The sequence below is a fragment of the Macaca nemestrina genome, chromosome 15 (genome assembly GCF_043159975.1).
Source record: "Macaca nemestrina isolate mMacNem1 chromosome 15, mMacNem.hap1, whole genome shotgun sequence".
NCBI lineage: Eukaryota > Metazoa > Chordata > Mammalia > Primates > Cercopithecidae > Macaca > Macaca nemestrina.
The window spans coordinates 83,978,474-83,987,907 of NC_092139.1; the positions used below are offsets into that span (position 1 = coordinate 83,978,474).

Consider the following 9,434-nt stretch of genomic DNA (forward strand, 5'->3'; position numbering starts at 1 on the left):
GCCTAGAATGTCTTCTAGATAGAGTGATTTTGAAGATTAAGCAGGCTAGTGAGTCAAGCACGTAGTACAACATTTGAAGCCCAAAAGCAGGGAGTGTGAGCCCCTGGCGGTGGTGGTGGTGGAGGCGAAAGGAGAAACAGGAAGCAATGGGGAAGAGACACTTGGGACTGGAGCTCAGGGCTCTTCAGGGAAAGAAGCTTCCAGGTCCTGGAGAAGGGGCGAGACCCATGAGAGTCCCCTGGAGGCTCAAAAGGAAGGGCCAGGCTTCCCTGACACAGTGGGCTCCGTGGCCTCCTCCCCTCCTTTTCACCTCAGGAGGGAGGGAAAGGGGAAGAGAAGGTCCTGCAGAGGAGGCAGGATGGCCGGTCGAGGGGGGCCTTGGGCGCTTTGTCCCAGGGCTGCCTCCTGCGGCTGCCCCAGGGGCTTCCTTGAACAAGGACTCCCTGCTTTCCTGCTGAGAGACAGGGTGGGTCCCCTGTCCCTCACCATGAAGTTCAATGAGTATTGGAGAGTCCGCATGAGGCCAAGGGGCTTCAGCCCAACCGCTAGTCCCTGCTGCACTCACTCTTCAAGAAGGGCCACCAGCTGTCTGATGGAGAGCATGGAGCAGGTCTGAGTGGGCCAGACTAGCACCAAGAAACACACCAAAATTGAAACATGAAGAAATACAACACATGAACAGACCAATAACAATGAGATCAAAGCTGTAATAAAACGTCTCGCAGTAAAGAAAAGCCCAGTATTCTATGGCTTTACTACTGAACTCTAACAAACATTTAAAGAACTAACACCAATTCTACTGAAACTAGTCCACAAAATAGAGATGGGGAATGCTTCCAAACTCCTTCTATAACACCATAATTACCTTTATGCCAAAACCAAAGACGCTTTAAAAAAGAAAACTGCAATATCTCCAATTAATATTGATGCAATAATCTTCAACAAAATACTAGCAAAACTTTAAGCATTACATTAAAAAATCATTCTTCATGACCATGTGTGATTTATCACAAGGATGCAAGAATGGTTGCAAGTCAATCCATATGATACATCACATCAACAAAATGAAGGACGAAGATTTTATAATAATTTAAATTAAGACAGAAAAAAGCATTTGATAAAATTCAACATACTATCATGAACCTGGGTAGAGAAAGAACATTATTAACATAATAAAAGCCATATATGACATACCCACAGCTAGTGTCATACTGACTGGGGAAACACTGAAATCCCCTTCTCTAAGATCTGGAACATGACCAGGATGCCCACTTTCACCACTGTTATTCACCATAGTACTGGAAGTCCTAGCAAGAGCAATCAGACAAGAGAGAGAAATAAAGGGCATCTAAATAGAAGGGGAAAAGACAAATTATCCTTGTTTGCAGATGATATAATCTTATATTTGTAAAAAACCTAAAGACTCCACAAAAACTACTAGAACTGATAAATCCAGTAGAGTTTCAGGATACAAATCAAGATATAAAAATGAGTAGCATTTCTTTTTTTTTTTCTTTTTTTTTTTTTTTTTGAGATGGAGTCTCACTCTGTCACCCAGGCTGGAGTGCAGTGGCGCTATCTTGGCTCACTGCAAGCTCTGCCTCCCGGATTCGTGCCATTCTCCTGCCTCAGCCTCCTGAGGAGTTGGGACTACAGGCGCCCATCACCACGCCCAGCTAATTTTTTTTTGTATTTTTAGTAGAGATGGGGTTTCGCCGTGTTAGCCAGGATGGTCTCGATCTCATGACCTCGTTATCCGCCTGCCTCAGCCTTCCAAAAGTGCTGGGATTACAGGCGTGAGCCACTGCGCCTGGCAAAAATCAGTAGCATTTCTATGTGCCAAGAGTGAACAATCTGAAAAAGAAATTAAAAAGAAATACCATTTATAATAGTCACAAATAGAACTAAACACATAGAAATTAACCAAAGAAGTAAAAGATTTCTACAATAAAAACTATAATACCATCATAAAATAAATTGAAGACACAAAAATTGAAAGATATTCCATGTTCATGGATTGAAAGTGTTAGTATGTTAAAATGTCTACATTACCCAAAGCAATTCACAGATTAAATGCAGGAATCACATTAACTGACTTCAAATTATATTACAAAGCTATAGTAACTGTAGCAGCCTGGTACTGGCATAAAAATAGACACATGAGCCGATGGAATTGAACAGACAACCCAGAAAAAAATTTTATACATTTTCACTGAATTCATTTTCGGCAAAGGTGCCAAGAACTTAAATTAGGGCAAAGACAATCTCTTCAATAAATCATGCTGGGGAAACTGGATATCTATATGCAAAAGAATGAAACTATAACCCCTATCTCTTGCCATAAACAAGACTCAAATCAAAGTGGACTAAATACTTAAATCTAAGACCTCAAATTTAAAAACTATAAGAAAACATTGAGGAAAGTCTCTCCAGGTATTGGCAAAAATGTCTTGAATAATAACCCACAAGCACAGGCAGCCAAAGCAAATACGGACAAATGAAGTTACATCAAGTTGAAAATCTTCTACATGTCAAAGGAAATGATCAACAAAGTGAGGAGACAACCCACAGAATAGGAGAATATATTTGCAAACTATCCATCTGACAAAGGATTAATAACTACAACAGATAAATAGCTCAAACTACTGTATGGGAAAAAAAATCTAGTAATCTGATTTTTTAAATGGGCAAAATATTTCAATAAACATTTCTTGAAAGAAGACATATGAATTGCAAGCAGGTATATTATCAGAGATATGCAAATCAAAACTACAATGAGATATCATCTTACCCCAGTTAAAATGAATTTTGTCCAAACGTCAGGCAACAGCAAATGCTAGTGAGAATGTGGAGAAATGGGAAGCCTGGTACACTGTTAGTGGAAATGCAAGTTAGTACAACCATTGTGGAAAACAGCTTGGAGATTCCTCATAAAACTAAAATAGAGCTTCCATATAATCCAGCAATTTCACTGCTAAGTATATACTCACAAGAAATGAAGTCAGTATATTGAAGAGATGTCTACATTCCCATGTTTGTTGCAGCATTGTTGAAAATAGCCAAGATTCGGAAGCAACATAAGTGTCAATCAATAGATGAATGGATAAAGAAAGTGTGGTACATATACACAGTGGAGCCAGAAAAAAGAATGAGATCCTGTCATTTGTAACAACATAGATGAGGGTCATTATATGAAATGAAATAAGCCAGCCACAGAAAGACAAACTTTGCATGTTCTCACTTATTTGTGGGAGCTGAGGATCCCACTGAGTTGAACTCATGGAGACAGAGAGTAGAAGAATGGTTACCAGAGGCCGAGAAGCGTAGTAGGGGGGCAGTTTGGTAGGGGCATGCAGGGAAGTGAGGATGGTTAATGGGTACAAAAAATAATTTAAAAGAATGAATAAGAGGTAGAGGTACTATTTGATTGCACAACAGGGTATTTGTGCTGATAGCACAACCGTAGTATTTGTACTGATAGCACAGTTTGTACTGATAGCACAACAGTAGTACTTGATACAACACTGCAATTGTCAATAATTGACAATTACTATAATCAATAATAATTTAGTTGTACCTTTTTAAATAACTGAAATAATATAATTGAATTTTGGTAATACAAAGAATAAATGCTTGAGGAGATAGATACCCCATTTACCGTGCTGTGATTATTACACGTTGCATGCCCGTATCAAAGTATCTCATGTGCCCCATTTATATACACAACTACTGTATATTCACAAAAACGAAAATAAATGTGATATAATAATCAGGTATGGTTTTGCTGGGATATATACTACATTGTTGTATTTTGCCCAGTCTGTAGGATTAGGGGAATAGCTGGAGTAAATCCCCCCAGAGGCAGTTGCAAAACTGCCTAGGCTTCTCTCTCCCATTTGCACTTTAGTTTGTTAAAATCTGCTAAAGCTGTTTCTAATTCGCTACCTTGTAGCATTCTTCAGCTTTGTTTTGGAGGACTAGTCAGTCAATTAGCTGATATTGGTTTGAAAACCCTGAATCACAGGTCTTAAGCATGATTTGGAATTCCTTGGCAAACTTAAGGTGTCATGAGTCAGATGAGGAAATCCAAACATTGGAGCACTTAATTCTGACTTGGTATAAAGTATATATCTTATGTTTGAACCCATTCTTCTGTGGGTTTTGCTTTAAAAGAAATGACTACTATTTTTCTTCTTCTGTAGCTATTTCTGGACCCTTTGTGGTTTAAGAAGGAATATGGGGAGGAGAAAGAGAAACAAAATGAAATCATCCAGGCAAGGAAGTTTAGAAAGCAGAGCTTCGGGGGAAGAAAAAGAAGATAGTTTCTGGCACCTTCCTGATTTTAGAAGCTGATTTTGCTACTTTTCTTTGATTCTGAGGTAGTTGCAAACATTTTCTTGTTACCTTTCTAAGTAAGTTTATCATTTCCACTTTTGGATGTTTTTAGGTGCCAGCTAAAATACAACCCTCATTTATTTTCCATGATTCCGAAACCTAACTTCTCTAATTTAGCATACAAGAAGACCAATTTGGGAATACTTAAAGTTCTTAACTTTGGGAACCTTAGATGTCCATCATCCTTAGTAAAATTCTCCATTTACACAAATGTTTGCAAGAAGAGGTGCTGTAATTATCACATAAAACCAGCTGTTGCACCCAAAGGGGGACACTGTCCTTGCCTGTCCTTGTTTTTAGAGATTTTTTTTTTTCTCATTTTTCTTTAAAACAAGTTATTGGACTGTGGCTTGTCATTTGGTTAGAGGATCAGAGTGTGCCAATTGTGGGTGAGACTCCATGGTGTTTATCACTGAGTCATTTCTGTCCTCTTGTATCTCCCAGTTTCTCTATCTTTGTGTTTATTACCTTCAGGGAGATGCAAATCAAAAACTACCAGACCTTACCTTATCTTAATTAGAATGGCCATAATCAAAATGACAAAAGAGAACAAGTGTTGGCAAGGATGTGGAATAAAGGTAACTCTTATACGCTGTTGGTTTGAATACAAATTAATACAGCCACTATGAAAAACAAGTATGGAAGTTTCTCAGCCTAAAAATGGAACTACTGTATGTTCCAGCAATTCTACAACTGGCCATATAGCCAAAAGAAATAAAGTCAGTATGTTAAAGAGATAGCTACACTCCCATGTTTATTACAGCACTATTGACAGTGGCCAAGATATGGAATCAATCACAGTGTCCATCAAAGGATAAATGGATAAGACAACATGGTATGTGAACACAATGAAATGCTATCTAGCCACAAATATATGGCATAACAAAATGAATGGCAGAATAAAATTCTACCATTTAAGACAACATAGATGAACCTGGAGGACATTATGATAAGTGAAATAAGCCAGACACAGAGAGACAAAAAACACAGGAATTTATTCAAATGTGGAATCTAAACAAGCTTATCTCTTAGAAGTAGAGAGTAGAATGGTGTTTACCAGAGCATGGGTTGGTTAGTGGGGAGGATGCAAAGTGTTGGTCAAAGGAAACATAGTTACAATTAGATAGAAGAAATACATTTTACAAGCTCTGTTGTGCAACCTGGCAGCCATACTTAATTATGACATGTTGCAGTCCTGAAAAATGGAAAAGTAGTTGATGTTAAGTGCTTTCACCACAAAAAATAATAACTTTTAGATCATGCATTTGTTAATTAGCTAGATTTAACCATTTTATAATCTATATGTAATTCAAAACATCATTTGTACATAATAAACTTACACGTTATCTTCAATTAAAAACAAATTTTAAAATCATGCTTGGCCGGGCGCGGTGGCTCAAGCCTGTAATCCCAGCACTTTGGGAGGCCGAGACGGGCGGATCACGAGGTCAGGAGATCGAGACCATCCTGGTTAACACGGTGAAACCCCGTCTCTACTGAAAAAAAAAATACAAAAAACTAGCCGGGCGAGGTGGCGGGCGCCTGTAGTCCCAGCTACTCGGGAGGCTGAGGCAGGAGAATGGCGTGAACCCGGGAGGCGGAGCTTGCAGTGAGCTGAGATCCGGCCACTGCACTCCAGCCTGGGTGACAGAGCGAGACTCCGTCTCAAAAAAAAAAAAAAAAAAAAAAAAATCATGCTTAAAAATTTTTTATTCAAGCTAGAATTTGAATGTAGCTAAATATCTTCAATAAAGAAGAAAAATTAAAATAATTTCAAAAATTAAAACTGAGAGGTTTGTTTGCCAATAGGAGCCACCTAAGAGTGTACTCGAGAAGAAAATAACGTTTTCCTGTATAAAGGTAAAATTAAAATGAAGGGGTAAGAGGCAGACCTTGAGAATACAAAATCACAGTGGACATTGAACTGAGGAAAGCACATAGTTCTTGGCACCAAAAAATTAAAAGATGTTGAGATATTATAAAAGTACAATTCACATATTTTATTTAAATCAGAAAGAAAGTTATGTGCTTTTTGTATAATTTAATTGATTATGAAGAAATAATTTTTAGAAAATTTTATCACCAACTTGTTAAAAATAGATGGCACTTCCATTGAAACTTTTGCAGAATATTGACGGCTCTTTTATCAGATCTGATTAGCACCAGAGGACTGACAGTGGCATAGGCATTGACCACAAACTTGTGGACACCATAGATGACAGGGCCAAATACCCATAACGGCACTGTGGATGATGAGAGGGTGAAGTCCACTGAGTACATGAGCACAAAGAAATTCACCAGCATGAGGATGGTCTTGGTGGCCATTTTCACTAGGGAGGTCCTTAATATAAGGCTGCTGCTGTGAAAGCGCTGGGAGTGCCTCTGATGCCTGGACAAAAGAATCAACATGTATACACTTGAGAGGAACATGATTCCTATGAAGAAGGCATCTCTGCATAACAACAGCATAAGAAATAGCACCCTGATGATGACATTCACTGGGAAAAGTGTGCAATATTTGCTGATATTCAAAATTATCTGAGTCATTGTAATAACCTACAGTGTAAATTATCATGTCACTACTGAAAGACAAATTGCTAAACCAAAAAACGAATAAGCCCAGGATATTATATTTTGTAAATTTATGTTTAGATCTCACTAACCAGGAGGTTCTGGGGCTGATGGTAATGGCCTGCAGCATGCTCAGGAGGCAGGTGGTGTAGATGGAGAGGACCCTCATCACCTTGTGCACATAGAACAAAGCTTTACATCTGAAGTTATTCTGAAATTCAGTGACTCAAACATGTCTGGAGACAAAAACTCCATTGCAGTGAAGAGCATTACTGGGTGGACAAAGGCCAAATGACTGGTGACCAGGGCATGGGTCTTAGGCCTGTGATCCTGAAAGAATGTAAAAATGTGGAAGAGAAGAAGGAAAATGTTAGCTGAGATTCCAATGCTAGCTTGATACTTTTTAAAAGATAACATAAGTGAAAACTGTGGTCATCCTAATGGCATAGAAGAAACATATTTTGTAGATATGAAAAACAAATTGACTTCATATCATCAATGTTCTTTATTCAGTGTTTGAAATTATTAATGTCATTATTATTTTTATTTTACTCACTTATTCTTGATTAACCTTGACTATAAATTCTTAATAATGTACCTCCTGCACTATTTTCTAAACCAAATAATTATATATATATGTATATATATATATATGCAATGACTACATTTGCAATCATGCTTGTATAGGGTGCACACTGTATTCCTAATGTCCTTTGCCCTCCATCTTTAGAAATCATATTTTTATTATTTTATGTTCTCTCATTTTATTTTTAGCACCCAATTCAGTGACAAGCATATAAAATGAATCACATTTGCACAGGTGAATTGAGTAAAACATGTACTGAAGTGGAAAGACTCACTAAAACAAACAAAAATATATCCAGTTGAGTCTTTCTCACGATCTGTCACTTTGATACGGTTTATTCTTCACTCTTCCATGGTTTTTGACGCTTATGCTTCTACTGGACCCACCATGATAATTCATAATAGTCTTCTTATTTTTCATCAGCATATCAGCAGTTTTGATCCCATCTGCAGCCTTATATTCTCTTTGCCATGAATTGTAATGTATTTCCAGTATCTAAGAACTTGGATGTAAGTATCTTTTTTAGGGAATGGGGAACGCTATTCTGTTTACCCAAACCCTAATTAACTGTATGTCTTAGAAATGGTCCTGGTGCGCTCCCAGTTTAGTTCACATCCCAGAGATTTATCATGTGAACTCTCTTCATCTCAAAACAAAATTTTTAATATTTGCCTCTCAGTTATCAACAAGATAAACACTACTTTTAATCATTATATTTCAACCAAGAGGTTGCATTAAAATAGTCACACATGGTTCTTTTTCCTGAGACTTTACTTGATACAAGAATGTCTGTCTCCAATGAGAAAGCTAATGCCTCTCAAGTTTTCTTACCTTGTAAAATTTTGCAAAACAATTTTGCAGTTTCCATTTCATGTTATTTGAACAGGATTCAGGTATCATTGTGTCATTTTACTTTAATCCGTGGGTAAAAACAATTTAGCTTCATGCATGAAATATAAAAAACAGTAAATGAGCACAAATTGGGGGGGATGAAAGTGTGTCTGGTTATAGATTCAAAGTCATATCATTACACTGTCCCATAAATAAAAATATGAAAGGCAATGCAAACATCTTGACACTTAGTATTCTTCTCTAATAATCATAAGTGACTGAGGTTAAAAAAATAATTGCTTTAAAACCACCAGATATGTTTGATTTTATAAAGAAAACATCATCTAGGTGATTAAATGGTTATTGCTCTCTCTACAAAACTTTAGTAAGTGAATCCATTTATCATAAATGTCAGAATCACACAATGAAAAGTTCCCACCAACATGCATCTGCACCATCAGCACAGTTGAGTTCTGCTGTCAAGTTGAAATCAGAAAAAGAAAAAACAAGGGGAGGCACCAAGAGGGCTGAATAGGAACAGCTCTGGTCTACAGCTCCCGGTGTGACTGACACAGAAGACGGGTGACTTCTGCATTTCTAACTGAAGTACCTGGTTCATCTCATTGGCACTGGTTGGACAGTGGGTGTAGCCCATGGAGAGTGTGAGCCACAACAGGGCAGGGCATTGCTTCACCCGGGAAGTGCAAGGGGTTGGGGGATTTCCCTTTCCTAGCCAAGGGAAGCCATGATAGATGGTACCTGGAAAATCGGGACACTCCACCCTAATACTGCACTTTTTCAACAGTCTTAGCAAATGGCACACCAGGAGATTATATCCTGCACCTGGCTCAGCAAGTCCCACGCCCATGAAGCCTTGCTCACTGCTAGCACAGCAGTCTGAGATTGAACTGGGAGGCAGCAGCCAGGCTGGAGGAGGGGCATCCGCCATTGCTGAGGTTTGACTAGGTAAACCTTTGATGCTAGGAAGAAACTGCATCAACTAACAGGCAAAATAACCAGCTAACAACATAATGACAGGATCAAACTCACA

General features: G+C 38.2%; 1 pseudogene; it reads right to left on the minus strand.

The window, feature by feature from the left end:
* Positions 1–6,474: 6,474 nt before the first annotated feature.
* On the minus strand, positions 6,475–7,383 carry LOC105480767 (vomeronasal type-1 receptor 90-like; annotated as a pseudogene).
* Positions 7,384–9,434: the final 2,051 nt, after the last annotated feature.